Source organism: Malania oleifera, chromosome 12, assembly GCF_029873635.1.
Source record: "Malania oleifera isolate guangnan ecotype guangnan chromosome 12, ASM2987363v1, whole genome shotgun sequence".
NCBI classification, from domain to species: domain Eukaryota; kingdom Viridiplantae; phylum Streptophyta; class Magnoliopsida; order Santalales; family Ximeniaceae; genus Malania; species Malania oleifera.
Window position 1 is genome coordinate 9,915,430 of NC_080428.1, and position 12,276 is coordinate 9,927,705.

General features: G+C 38.6%; 1 non-coding gene across 1 annotated transcript; it reads left to right on the forward strand.

The window, feature by feature from the left end:
- Positions 1 to 2,031: 2,031 nt before the first annotated feature.
- On the forward strand, positions 2,032 to 2,139 carry LOC131145292 (small nucleolar RNA R71). Its single transcript, XR_009134075.1, has one exon. It is a non-coding gene; the product is annotated as a small nucleolar RNA R71 (small nucleolar RNA).
- The last annotated feature ends 10,137 nt before the right edge of the window (positions 2,140 to 12,276 follow it).

The window sequence follows — 12,276 nt, forward strand, 5'->3', positions numbered from 1 at the left end:
GTTGGAATTTCTTCTGCGAATGACTTCAGAATTTCTGGTAGGTCAATGGCCTCAAATGTAGGCTTACGCCAACTACTTGTATAACTCGCATCAAACATATGAGGACCACTATTTGGGATCTGCTCCTCGGATTCTAGTAATAATTCATCAATCCCTTCAAACTGCGCAAGAGAGTCATTTTCAAGTGCGGCATCGACATCAAGTACCGACAGTAGCTCTAAAGTGTCTAAGTCATCTATCACATCGACTGCATGAATATCTGCGTCATCACACCCACTTGACATCCTATGAGCATTAAAAACATTCATTTCCAATGTCATGTTCCCAAATGTGAGCTTCAGGACTCCGCTCTAACAGTTAATCAGGGCATTTGAAGTAGCAAGGAATGGTCGCCCCAAAATGACAGGAGCCTGATAAATGGTGGAAACAAGCTGCTACATATCCAAAACAACGAAATCCACGAGATAGTAAAATTTTTCAACCTGAACCAAAACATCCTCAACAATACCTTGTGAAGCCTTTACAGATCTGTCTGCCAACTGTAGCATCATAGTAGTTCTCTTCAATTCACCTAAACCCAGCTGGTCATATAATGAAGACGGAAGCAGATTCACACTACTCCCTAGGTCAAGTAGAGCTCTCCCGATACGAGATTCACCAATCATAATAGGTATCATGGGGGAGCCAGGATCTCTAAGTTTCTATGGAGTCTGACTAAGAATTAATGCACTGACCTGCTCAGTTAAGAAAGCCTTTTTCTTCACGTTCAGTTTCCTTTTTACGGTGCATAAATCTTTCAGAAATTTTGCATATGCAGGGATCTGCTGTATGGCATCTAAGAGTGGAATATTGATTTTTACCTACTTGAATATCTCTTGAATCTCTGTATGATACTTGTTCTTTTGTCCAGATGTCAAACGCTGAGGGTATGGTACCACAGGTTGGTATTCCTTAACTGGCTCATCCTCTTTATTATCTGACTTTGTTAAACTTGAGCTGGCCTCGTCTGATTTTTCTTTTCCTTTATCTGTCTCATTTGTTACCTCAGGTGTCGGCGAGGTTGTTTGTTGGTCAGTGGCCATTTCAGGATGGGGAACTTCCTTTCCACTTCGTAAAGTAATAACTACTTTTGCTGACTCAAACGTATCCCCTGAAACATTGTGCACTGACTGTTGTGGCTGTCTATGTACCTGGGGATTAGGCTGAGGCTGTGCAGGGAATTTTCCTTTTTCCAGGGTATTAAGCTGTGTACTCATCTTGCTTACGGCATCTTTCAGTTCTCCATTGGTCGTAACCTGCATTTGCATGAATTGCTGGAGCATGGTTGCCACCTGCGCTACACTATCATCTGAAACTTTCTTTACTGGAATAGGGACTAACAGTGGTTGGAATCCTGGTGGTGTGTAGCTCCGAGAAAACTATTGCGGTTGATACTGCGGTTGAGGAGCTACGAATGGATTGTATGTCGGTTGCGGAGGTGGTGCATATGATTGAGGTGCCTACTGATACCGTGAAGATGATGGACCAGGCTGATCATTTCTCCATTGGAGGTTTGGATGATTCTGCCACCCCGGATTGTAAGTATTTGAGAGCGGCTGATTCTGCGTCTTGTTAACCCAATTTGCCAATGACACCTGATCAGATCTGCTTTCTTGCAACACAGGTAAGAGTTAAAAATCCTGAGGTCTGTGGTCTGAAGTCTCACAAATCGTGCAAATCTCAGCTTTCGACTTTTCGGATTCCATGACTTCCAATTTTTTAGATAACGCAGCGACAAGGGCCTGTAAGCTGGTGTCCTCTTTAACCTCATATCTGCCCCCGCCACTGATTGCTCGAATAGGTTGGGCAGCTATCGGCACCCGTTCTGGTCGTGCGTTCCACTGCTGGGCACTCTCAGCGAGATAGTCTAAAAATGATAAGCCCTCGTCTGGTTCCTTACGGAAAAACATCCCATTGCATATAGACTGGACAAATTGTTTGCACACAGGGGTTAAAGCAGTAAAAAAATAATTCACTAACCTCCACGATTCGAAACCATGGTGCGGGCATATGTTCATCAAGTCCTTGAATCTCTCCCAACATGCTTGGAATGTCTCGCCATCTTTTTGCATGAACTGACTGATCTGCTCCTGTAGGTACTGAGTTCTCTGAAGAGGAAAAAATTTATGTAAGAACTCACGCTGCATTTCAGCCCAACTAGTAATAGAGTTAGGGCGCAAAGAATTAAACCAGATTTTTGCCCTGTCTTTCAGAGAAAAGGGGAACAAACGCAGTTTAATGTATTCATCAGTCCCAGCCCTATTAATGAAAGTGGTGCAAACCATCTCAAAGTCTGTCAAGTGTTGGTACGGACTCTCAGAGTCCATCCCATGAAATTGGGGAATCACAGATAACATGCCATGCTTAAGAGTGAAATTCGGGGCATCCTGGGGCAACACAATGCATGAAGGTGTAGATGTGCATGCAGGCTGTAGAAAATCTTCAAGTGTACGTGGTGCATGTGCAGCCATAGCTTCTTCAAAATAATTGCCAAACAGATTATTCAGTTCAAATTCAGAATCACTCATAGGACTAACAGGTGAATAGTCAAACTCAGTGCTATGTGTATCCCTACTAGTGCTAGGTGAAAGTCTACACAATCAATTCGAATTATCTCAAACCCAGGGCATCAAACATCACAATCGCCAATAGAAATCCACTAACACGGCAACAGACAAAATTATTTTTTTTTTCAATTTCTCAATTTTTAATTTTTTTTTCTATTTAATAAAAGAAAAGCAAAAAATGATTGGGAAAACGCAAAATTCGAAATTAAAACTGGCAATTCCCCGGCAACGGCGCCAAAAACTTGACTCACTCGAAAAATGAGCAGCTCGGAAGCTATCCCAAGTATAGGAGTTCTGTTGTGTAATATTAAGCCCAAGGGCTAGATCGCCTCCTCAGGGAATGCGTTTTACTCTCAGATTTTACCTTCGTCCAATCGAAAACAAAAATGCACTGAACTTGGTTCAGATTCGGGGTTTTTCAGAATTTTGGAGAGTTAAACAAAAACTTAAATTAAAATCCTAAAACTAGCATGCTTCAATTTAAAGAGAACGTAGGAATGGAAACTCTAATCTACCTAAGGGAACATCGAAACACGCGCTCATTAAAAATGGTAACATTGATCATGGAATTAAAGCACATAATGGAAACTCAATTAGACACAAACGCACATACTAAAATCGAACCTTTAACAAAACTACGAAAATTAAATCAAGCATCATATTTTAAACGCAAACACAAATTCAACGAGAATTTGAAGCACGCAAACAATGACGATATATAATAAAAACATGAGTTTTTGCTCAAACCGACCCTAACTAAACCACGCTTCGGTAAAAAGACTGAATTTAAAAAAAAAACAACTTCAAAACAAAAACACTCTTTTTTTTCTTTTTATATTTTCTCTTTTCATTTAATTATTTAGTTAGAAATAAAACGGAATTTAAATTGAAGGAACAATAAACAAATAAAAGAAACTAAATCAAATTCTTTCAACCTAATGACAACATTAATTAAGAGAACATAAACATAAAACAAAAATCAAAATTAAACTTCACTCAAACAATTTAAAAATTACTTAACAACCATTCAAAATAAGGTTTTCAAAACTCTACTAACTAACTAAATAAGAAGAAAGGAGTTATTTTGCTGCAATCAACAATAAAAGAAAGAGAAAAAAAAATAGAGAGATATGTATAGCTGCTGGAACAGGGGCTGCCACGGCTGGAGTTGTTAGAGTTGCAGAGACACACGGCTGCTGTGTTTGCTGGTCTGCTGGAGCTGCTGTGCTCTGGTAGGATTGCTGTGTTTGCTGGTCTGGAGAGTGGAGAGCTGCTGGAACAGGGGGTTGTGCTGCTATTGTGCTGGTGTTGATGTGGCCGAGAGCTGCAGCTGCTGTTGGGACCTTGAGGGCTGCTGTGTGGAAGGCCGAGAGTGCTGCAGAGCTGCTGCTGCTGTAGTCCTACTGTGGCTGTGTTACTGTACAGCCGCGGCTACTACTGCTGTGTGTGGTGTGTGGCAGCAAGGGTTGCAGCAGCTGGTGTGCTCGGGTGGACTAGCAGGGGACAGCAGGGAAGGCTCTCGGGTTTGGCTAGAGCAGAGGGAGTTTTAGAAGGAAAACAGAGGAGGAAGAAGATGGGAAAGGGGAAGAAGAAAAAGGAAAAAGAAAAGAGAAATAATGGAAGATAGAAAGGCTAAAAGAAAATACCAAAAGAGAAGACAGGAACAGCAAAGAAAAGTAAGGAGAAGAGAAGAAGGAGAAGAAGAAGAAGAAGAAGAAGAACAGAGGAGAGTGACCAGAGAGGCTGCGCTGAAGGAAGGGTTTAAAAAGAGAAAAAAGAAGAAGCCCTACCCAATTAGCCAACCCGACCCGGCTATGCATGGCCGGGTCACATCAACTATCCAATTTTTTAATTTTTTTTCATTTTATTTGTTCTCTATTCGTTGCAAATTCTACTCTTTTGGAGCCCGTATATTACAAAACTGAAAACACAAAAGTTGTAGATGATCCTTTCCTCTTTCTCCAGAAATTTGAATCGTCTCAACCGGAGTTTGGACGGAAAAGTTATGTACGAAATACGAACAGGTATCGGTTTTGATTCCCGGGAATTTTCCTGCGACAAAAAAATACCAAAACTTCATAAATAGTGCAATAAATTTTAAGAATGATGATTTTGGCACTTTATTAAAATATTGGATAATTTTGGACATTTAATTAAAAATATAAACGGTAAAGCCCGGGTTAAACGTCCAATTACGTAGTTTCGGTGCGTAATCAATGATGATGTGCGTAGATTATAGGGAAATTAATAAAGTGACAATCAAGAATAAGTATCCTCTACCCCGTATCGATGACTTGTTTGATCAGCTCCAGGGTACACGGGTATATTCTAAGATCGACCTTAGATCAGGCTACCATCAAGTACAGGTAAGAGCAGAAGATGTATCGAAGACGGCTTTTAGGACAAAGGATGGGCATTACGAGTTCCTTGTTATGTTGTTTGGTCTGACGAATGCTCCTGCGATATTTATGGATTTTATGATTAGGATTTTTCATCCATATTTAGATCTGTTTGTTGTTGTTTTTATTGATGATGTACTGGTCTATTCGATGAGCTATGAGGAGCATGAGGTACATTTGACGCAAGTTTTGCAGATGCTCAAAGAGAAGCAACTATATGAAAAGTTCAGCAAATGCGACTTCTGGCTCGAGAAAGTTGTGTTTTTGGGACATTTTATCTCAGGAGACGGAATTTCTATGAATGCTGGTAAGATTGAGGTAGTAGTGAATTGGACTAGACCGAGCAACGTCCAGGAGATCAGGAGTTTCTTGGGGTTAGCTGGTTATTACTGTCGTTTTGTCAAGGGGTTCTCAGCTTTATTAGAGCCTCTGACACGACTGATTAGGAAGAATTCCATATTTGAATGGGATAACAGTTGTGAGCAGAGTTTCCAGGAATTGAAGCAAAGGCTAGTCACAGCACCAGTACTGATCATCCCGTAAGGGGGTGAGGGTTATGTCATTTATAGTGATGCATCCTTAAAAGGACTTGGTTGTGTATTGATGCAGCATGGTAGGATGGTGGCGTATGCGTCCAGATAGTTAAAATAATATGAGAAAAACTACCCTACCCATGATCTTGAATTGGCTGCAGTGGTACACGCATTGAAGATTTAGAGGCATTACCTGTACAGCGAGCAATGTGAGATTTTCTCCGACCACAAGAGTTTAAAGTATTTTTTCACTCAGAAGGAATTGCATATGAGACAGAGAAGGTGGTTAGAGTTAATTAAAGATTTTGATTGTACTATCAGTTACCACCTAGGGAAAGCAAATATGGTAGCTAATGCACTAAGCAGGAAATCTGGGGAATCAGCGTTGGTAGCTCTGGAGATCCAGTATCCAATTATGATGGATCTAGAGAGACTCGACATCGAAGTGATTAAGAGTAATCCTCCGGGGTGTATCGCCAGTTTAGTAGTGCAACCTAATCTGCAAGAAAGAATTAAAGTCGCTCAGAAGGAAGATCCAGAATTAGCAGAGGTGATGGATAGAGTACAAACTGGTCAAGGAGAGGAATTCTGCATTTCAAATGATGGAGCTTTATGTTTCCATTCCAGATTGTGTGTTCCTGCTGATGCTAACATCAAGAAAACTATTTTAGAGGAGGCTCACAGATCTTTGTATACAGTTCATCCCGGTAGTACGAAAATGTACAGGGATCTGCGAGAGCTTTACTGGTGGAGTGGTATGTAAAAGGAAATTGTTGAGTATGTAGTGCAGTGTCTGACGCGCTAGCAGGTAAAAGCTAAGCACCAGAGGCCGATAGGTCAGTTGCAGCTGCTTTTTATCCCATAATGGAAGTGGGATCATATATCTATGGATTTTGTCTCAGGGCTGCCATCGACATCGCATGGCCAGAATATGATTTGGGTGATAGGAGATTGGTTGACTAAGACCGCCCATTTCCTCCCTATCAAGATCAGCTATTCCCTCAGCCATTTGACGGAGATTTACATTCAAGAGATAGTTTGTTCTCACGAAGTGCCTGTGTGTATAGTGTCAGATCAAGACCCGCATTTCACGTCACGGTTCTAAAGAAGCTTGCAGGAAGCTTTAGGGTCTCAGCTATCGTTTAGCACGACATTCCATCCTCAGTCAGATGGACGGACTGAGAGGACAATACAGATATTGGAATATATGCTCCGGGTGTGTGTATTAGATTTTGGGGGTAGTTGGACTTAGTTCATGCCACTAGTGGAGTTCGCGTATAATAACAGTTATCAGGCCAGCATTGGCATGGCACCATTTGAGGCTTTATATGGTAGGAGATGTCAATCTCCTTTGCATTGGGACGAGATGGGCGAGTGGCGATTTGGGACCAGAGCTTGTGCAGCAGGCATACGATAAGGTTCGGCTCATTAGAGATAGAATCAGTGTAGCTCAGAGCCGACATAAGAGTTATGCTGATAATCACTGTAGGAATTTAGAATTTGATATTGATAACCATGTATTTTTTAAGATAGCTCCATTAAAAGGAGTTATGAGGTTTGGAAGGAAGGGTAAACTTAGCCCTAGGTTTATCGGTCCATTTGAGATTCTAGAGAAAGTGGGACCAGTTGCCTACATGTTAGCTTTACCACCTACGTTATCCAAGATGCACGACGTATTCCATGTTTCCATGCTAAGGAAATACATCCTAGACCCTTCTCATATTACCAGTAATGGTGAATTAGAGCTCAGCGATTCGCTAGTTTATAAGGAGGTACTAGTGTAGATTCTGGATAGAAGAGAACAGGAACTACATAATAAGAAGATTCCTTGGGTAAAGGTTCTATGGAGGAATCATGCCATAGAAGAGGCTTCTTGGGAGCTCAAGGAACAGATCAGACAGAAGTACTCGCAATTGTTCCAAGAAGTTTAAATATAATTAGGAAATGTAAGTAAATATGTAGTATTTCTTTTGTAGGTACATGTAATATACTTTAGTTAGTAAGTGGTATTTTAGTTTTGGGGGAAATTTTCTTTTGGTATATGTAATCTCCCATAACTTGAAATGTAATCACGATATTCCTCCACCATAAGTGAGGAAAAGTAATAAAATAAGTAGACCATTTTACTTTTAAGGGATGATGAGTTGTATGAATAGTAAATTTCGAGGACAAAATTTTATAAGGAGGGGAGAATGTAATGACCCTAAGAATAATGGTATTTAAATAATAAGAGAAATGGAGATGGGAAACATAAACAAAAGGAGACAGCAGGCTTCGTCGACGAACGCTTCGTGTTTGTCGATGACATGGCACTACGAGCTCGTCGACGAGGGTACATTTCGTCAACGAGACAATACCAAGAGCCTATTTGGCCATCTCTGAATTTCGTCGACGAAAGGTGAGTGTTCGTCGACGAAGGGCCTTCTTTACCTTGTCGACGAGGTGACGTGGCTCGCCGACGAAGTCCAATGTATAAAAAGGCCAAACTTCATTTTTTTCAGCAGAATTTTGACGCTCAAACCCTCTCTCTCCTCCCTACAGTTTCTCTCTTCTCTCTCATCAATTTTGGCCTCGTTAGTCGCCGAAGCGACGATCTGAGGCAACCACGACACTCCTGGGGAAGTTCTCTCCAAGTCTGTTGGATCAAATCGTTGGTGGGACCGAGTTCAAATTCATCCCTTGGGTAAGGTGTAATGCCCCGAACCCTTAAACCCAGGTCCGGTGCGTTATACCTGATAATATACTGATAATCATGATGCATAACATACACAGCGAAAAACATAACCATAATCTCTATATAACATACACCACAATACCGTAATACCAGAGTTTACTAATTTCTATCTATAATCCATAGTAAATCATCAATCACCTGCATTTCCATAAATCTACATAACTCCCAAAACATTTCAGTATGTTCACAAACTTTCTTTTCTCCACATACTTTAAATATAAGGACGTAAAACATAAATATTTGCATCCCAAAATTAACATAGAAATATACTATTTTCTTTTTCTATTTCCCAATAATGCTATAAAAACCTCAAGCTCTCAAAGCTCGACCTCGAGGATGTCCTGAAAAAGAAATACATTTATATTTGGGTGAGATACATCTTAGTAAGGGAAGAAATAATATATTAAACTCAGCGTGTGGTCATTATGAGATTATGCATATCATTTTATAATATTTGCAAATCATTAACTTAATATTGAAAGTCATTTTCTAAACTAACAATAACATGCAAAGGTTTACCCACGAGATTACCCAAGGATAGGGGTGATTACCCGCTCATACAAGTAGCACCCCTCTGCTTTGATAATTAGGTAACCCGAAGGTCACTACTGAAGCATACCAGAGCACTCACCTTACTTGGTAAGCCTTCAAGTGTTAGCTTGATCTCGTACTTATGCATTTAACAACAGTTTATTGGCAAAAGCCCTAATGATAGGGAATTCTACCCACTCATACAAGTAGGTTCCCTCTGTCTTAGTGCATTATGCAGCTACTGCCATATCTGAAGCTACTAGTGCACTCGCCTTACTCAGCAAGCCCTCAGGCGAAGAGTATGTCTCGCCCAATCATAACATCTTTCACATACATAGATACTTCTAATATTATAATACATCATTCTTTCCATCGTTATTCAATCATTCATATTCTTTCATGTTCATAACTTAACATTTCCTTGTGTTTCACTTTAAGTGACTCTTTCCCATTTGTATCATTCACATTTCACATTTCATTTCATTGCATTGTCATTCCTCGTCATTTCATTTCATAACATTTTCATTTCATTCTTTTGTACTACAGTCGCTCTTTAGCCGTCATCAGCTAGTCCACATAGAAATGTGCTAGAATCTACTCCAGTTAGTTCACATAGAAATGCGCTAGAATCTACTAACCCGAATTTCAGCTGTCATACCTTTACATGGTTGCATTTAACATACACAGGCAACATTGTCTATATCATATTTTATTCTCATTGCTTTACTTACTTAGCATGCATCTTATACATTTAACATATATTTGCACAGAATCTCATGCCACACAATTTAACAGTAAAATGCTTACATATTCCTGTAAAATAGGCCAACCCACATTTAACATTTAATTATTGAAAATATAATTTCCATTTCTTACATAATTATCCAGAAAATTTCTTCCACTTTGTTCAGTTCATTTCCACAAATACATAACTAAATAAGTGGTCCTAAGCTCAGAAATCATAATTTACATAGTTGGCATTTTAATAATTCACACCAAAACATACATATAATATAACATAAATTATTTTCTTTAATTTCATAAAATATGATTTAATATATAATTTTCCCTTACCTAATTTCTTGCACTACGCCAACAGGGACCCCGAAAAGATTCCTGCGGCACTCACCCGGACCCTGAAATTAAATTCCAAGTTCCAATAAATTATTCCTGAATAAAATATTATTTAAATATTTCCTAGGGCCATAATTTCTAAATAAATATTAATACCCGCAAATATACTCAAATTTCCAAATTTCCCAAATCTCACTCTCGCATTGGAGTGAGGCCTAGAAAACCCCAATTGAAAAATTATCCACGCCAAAATGACGACAACCGTGATTAGGACCACGTGGTGGTACCCGATCGTCAATTTTACCGCATATTAATAGCGAAATTGGGAAAATGAAAAAAAATTACTTTTCCCTAGAAGCAGTGCCTAAACCGTTCCCATGAAAAATCTGCTCCAGTAGAAATGTCGGCAGCGGAACCAGGAATCCAACGGCACCTTCCGTTTCCCGATCCGCTACAAATACGCTGAGAAATTGAAAGAGAAGGAGAGAGACGAAAACGGAGCAGCCGCATAGGAGAAATCTCAAAGGGGGGGAGGTGGCCGCCTCTGTTCTTTAAAAAAAATTTGACTTCTTCTTCTTCTTCTTTCTTCTTTCTTCTTTTACTTTATATATATATTTCTATTATTTCAATTAGTTTTTTTTTTAAATCCAATGTAAAAATATTTAATTTAATAACTAATTATTTAATTTATTTTAATTTAATTTAATTTCTTTAATTTTAATTTTTTCTTCTTCTTTTTCCCACATCATTCCTTTTATTTATTTGTTTGTTATTTTATCTATTTTTTTTATTATTTCAATCATTTTAATTTTTCGGGTCTTTACATAAGGTAAGACTTTTTATGCAAAATTTGGTTTTACCATAGTTATAAGAAATGTTATTCACGAAAAAATACTGAAGTTTAGTTCTGAGAATTGTCATTTTTAGGGTGTTGAACGGGGAACCCTGCGGGTGCAAGACGAGCGCATTTTAGGGGGTTTCTTTTTAGTTTTAGTTTTAGGTAAGGGAATAAACTAAAGCAGTTATTTTTCATGCAAATTATTATTATTTATCGGCAAATTAATTTTCTAAAAAGCATGCATTAAATTTGTATATTATGGAGAAAATCCATATTTGGGAAAATATTGCTATTATGTTGAAATGTATATATATGTATGAAATGCTAAAAATTATGATTTCAAAATATAATGTATGGTTTTATACAACAATGTGTGGCATGAATATTATTTTACGTGGGAGGTATTATGATATTGCAATTTTATGAAAAAAGCATGTTTTTAGAGATTATGAAATAATGCAGTACATTTTGATTTTTAAATACATGATAAATGAATTATTTATTCATAATGATATTTATGAAATTTTCAACGCAAGGTCATGATTGATAGCCGACGCAAGGCTGTATGATATATGATTTTGATGCAATGTCGTATGCATGATTTTGGCGCAAGACCACAAATATGAAAGTAAACAGCGCAAGGCCGTATGTTTTTACATTATTACAGAACATGCTATCAATCTATTTACATTAAAATGTATGTTATCATGTATTATGTATTATCAAAACCCGGATGATAGTTCAGTTCAGTTACAAGAGACGGTACCGTTGCTATACAGATCAGATTTTATGTTTAGACTTGTGCTAACCACCCCACAAAGGGGTGGGAGATGGATAGTCGATGTGGCTTTCAGTGTAGAGTTGTAAATGTCCACCTGACAGTCCAGACTAGGGTTTGGCAGACCCATCGTACTTACAGACATTTTTGACTCGACAATGATCGACCAGCCATTGTTGGGTCCCGCCTTCGGGCTGCACAACCCGTCATGAGGGGCAATACATGACATCAGCTAGCTATACATCCTGGGTAAATTTCAGTATTACAGTTATATCAGATATTTCATGATTAGTATGAATTATTAGAAACTATCAAAGTATACAATTATTCAATACGTTATGACGAATGTTTTTCAGCTTATGAAATGTACTATATATGAATTATAGCACGAAATATTCATATTGTCACACAGTTGTATTTAGTTTATTTTCCCTTCTTGAGAAGTGTCTCACCCCCGAACATTATATAATTTTTAGTAAACCCACAAAGACCGGCGGATCGTGGCCGCCGTTGAGTCAGTTGTACTACCCCACTAGGAGGGTAAGTTTGAACTAGGATCAGGAGATTGTGATATGGGATCCTAGAGTTATTTTTTTGTATTTTCGGAAGATTGTATATAAACACAATGTTTTGGGATTATAGTTGACTCTGGTATTATGTCTTTTGTGGTTATGAGAATGTGATTTACATTTACTGCTGCTTAGGTTTCTGCTGTGAATGTCAGATGTGTCCCCATTACCCACGGGTTCGGGTTGACTTTGTTATTAATTCTGTTTTAATGTA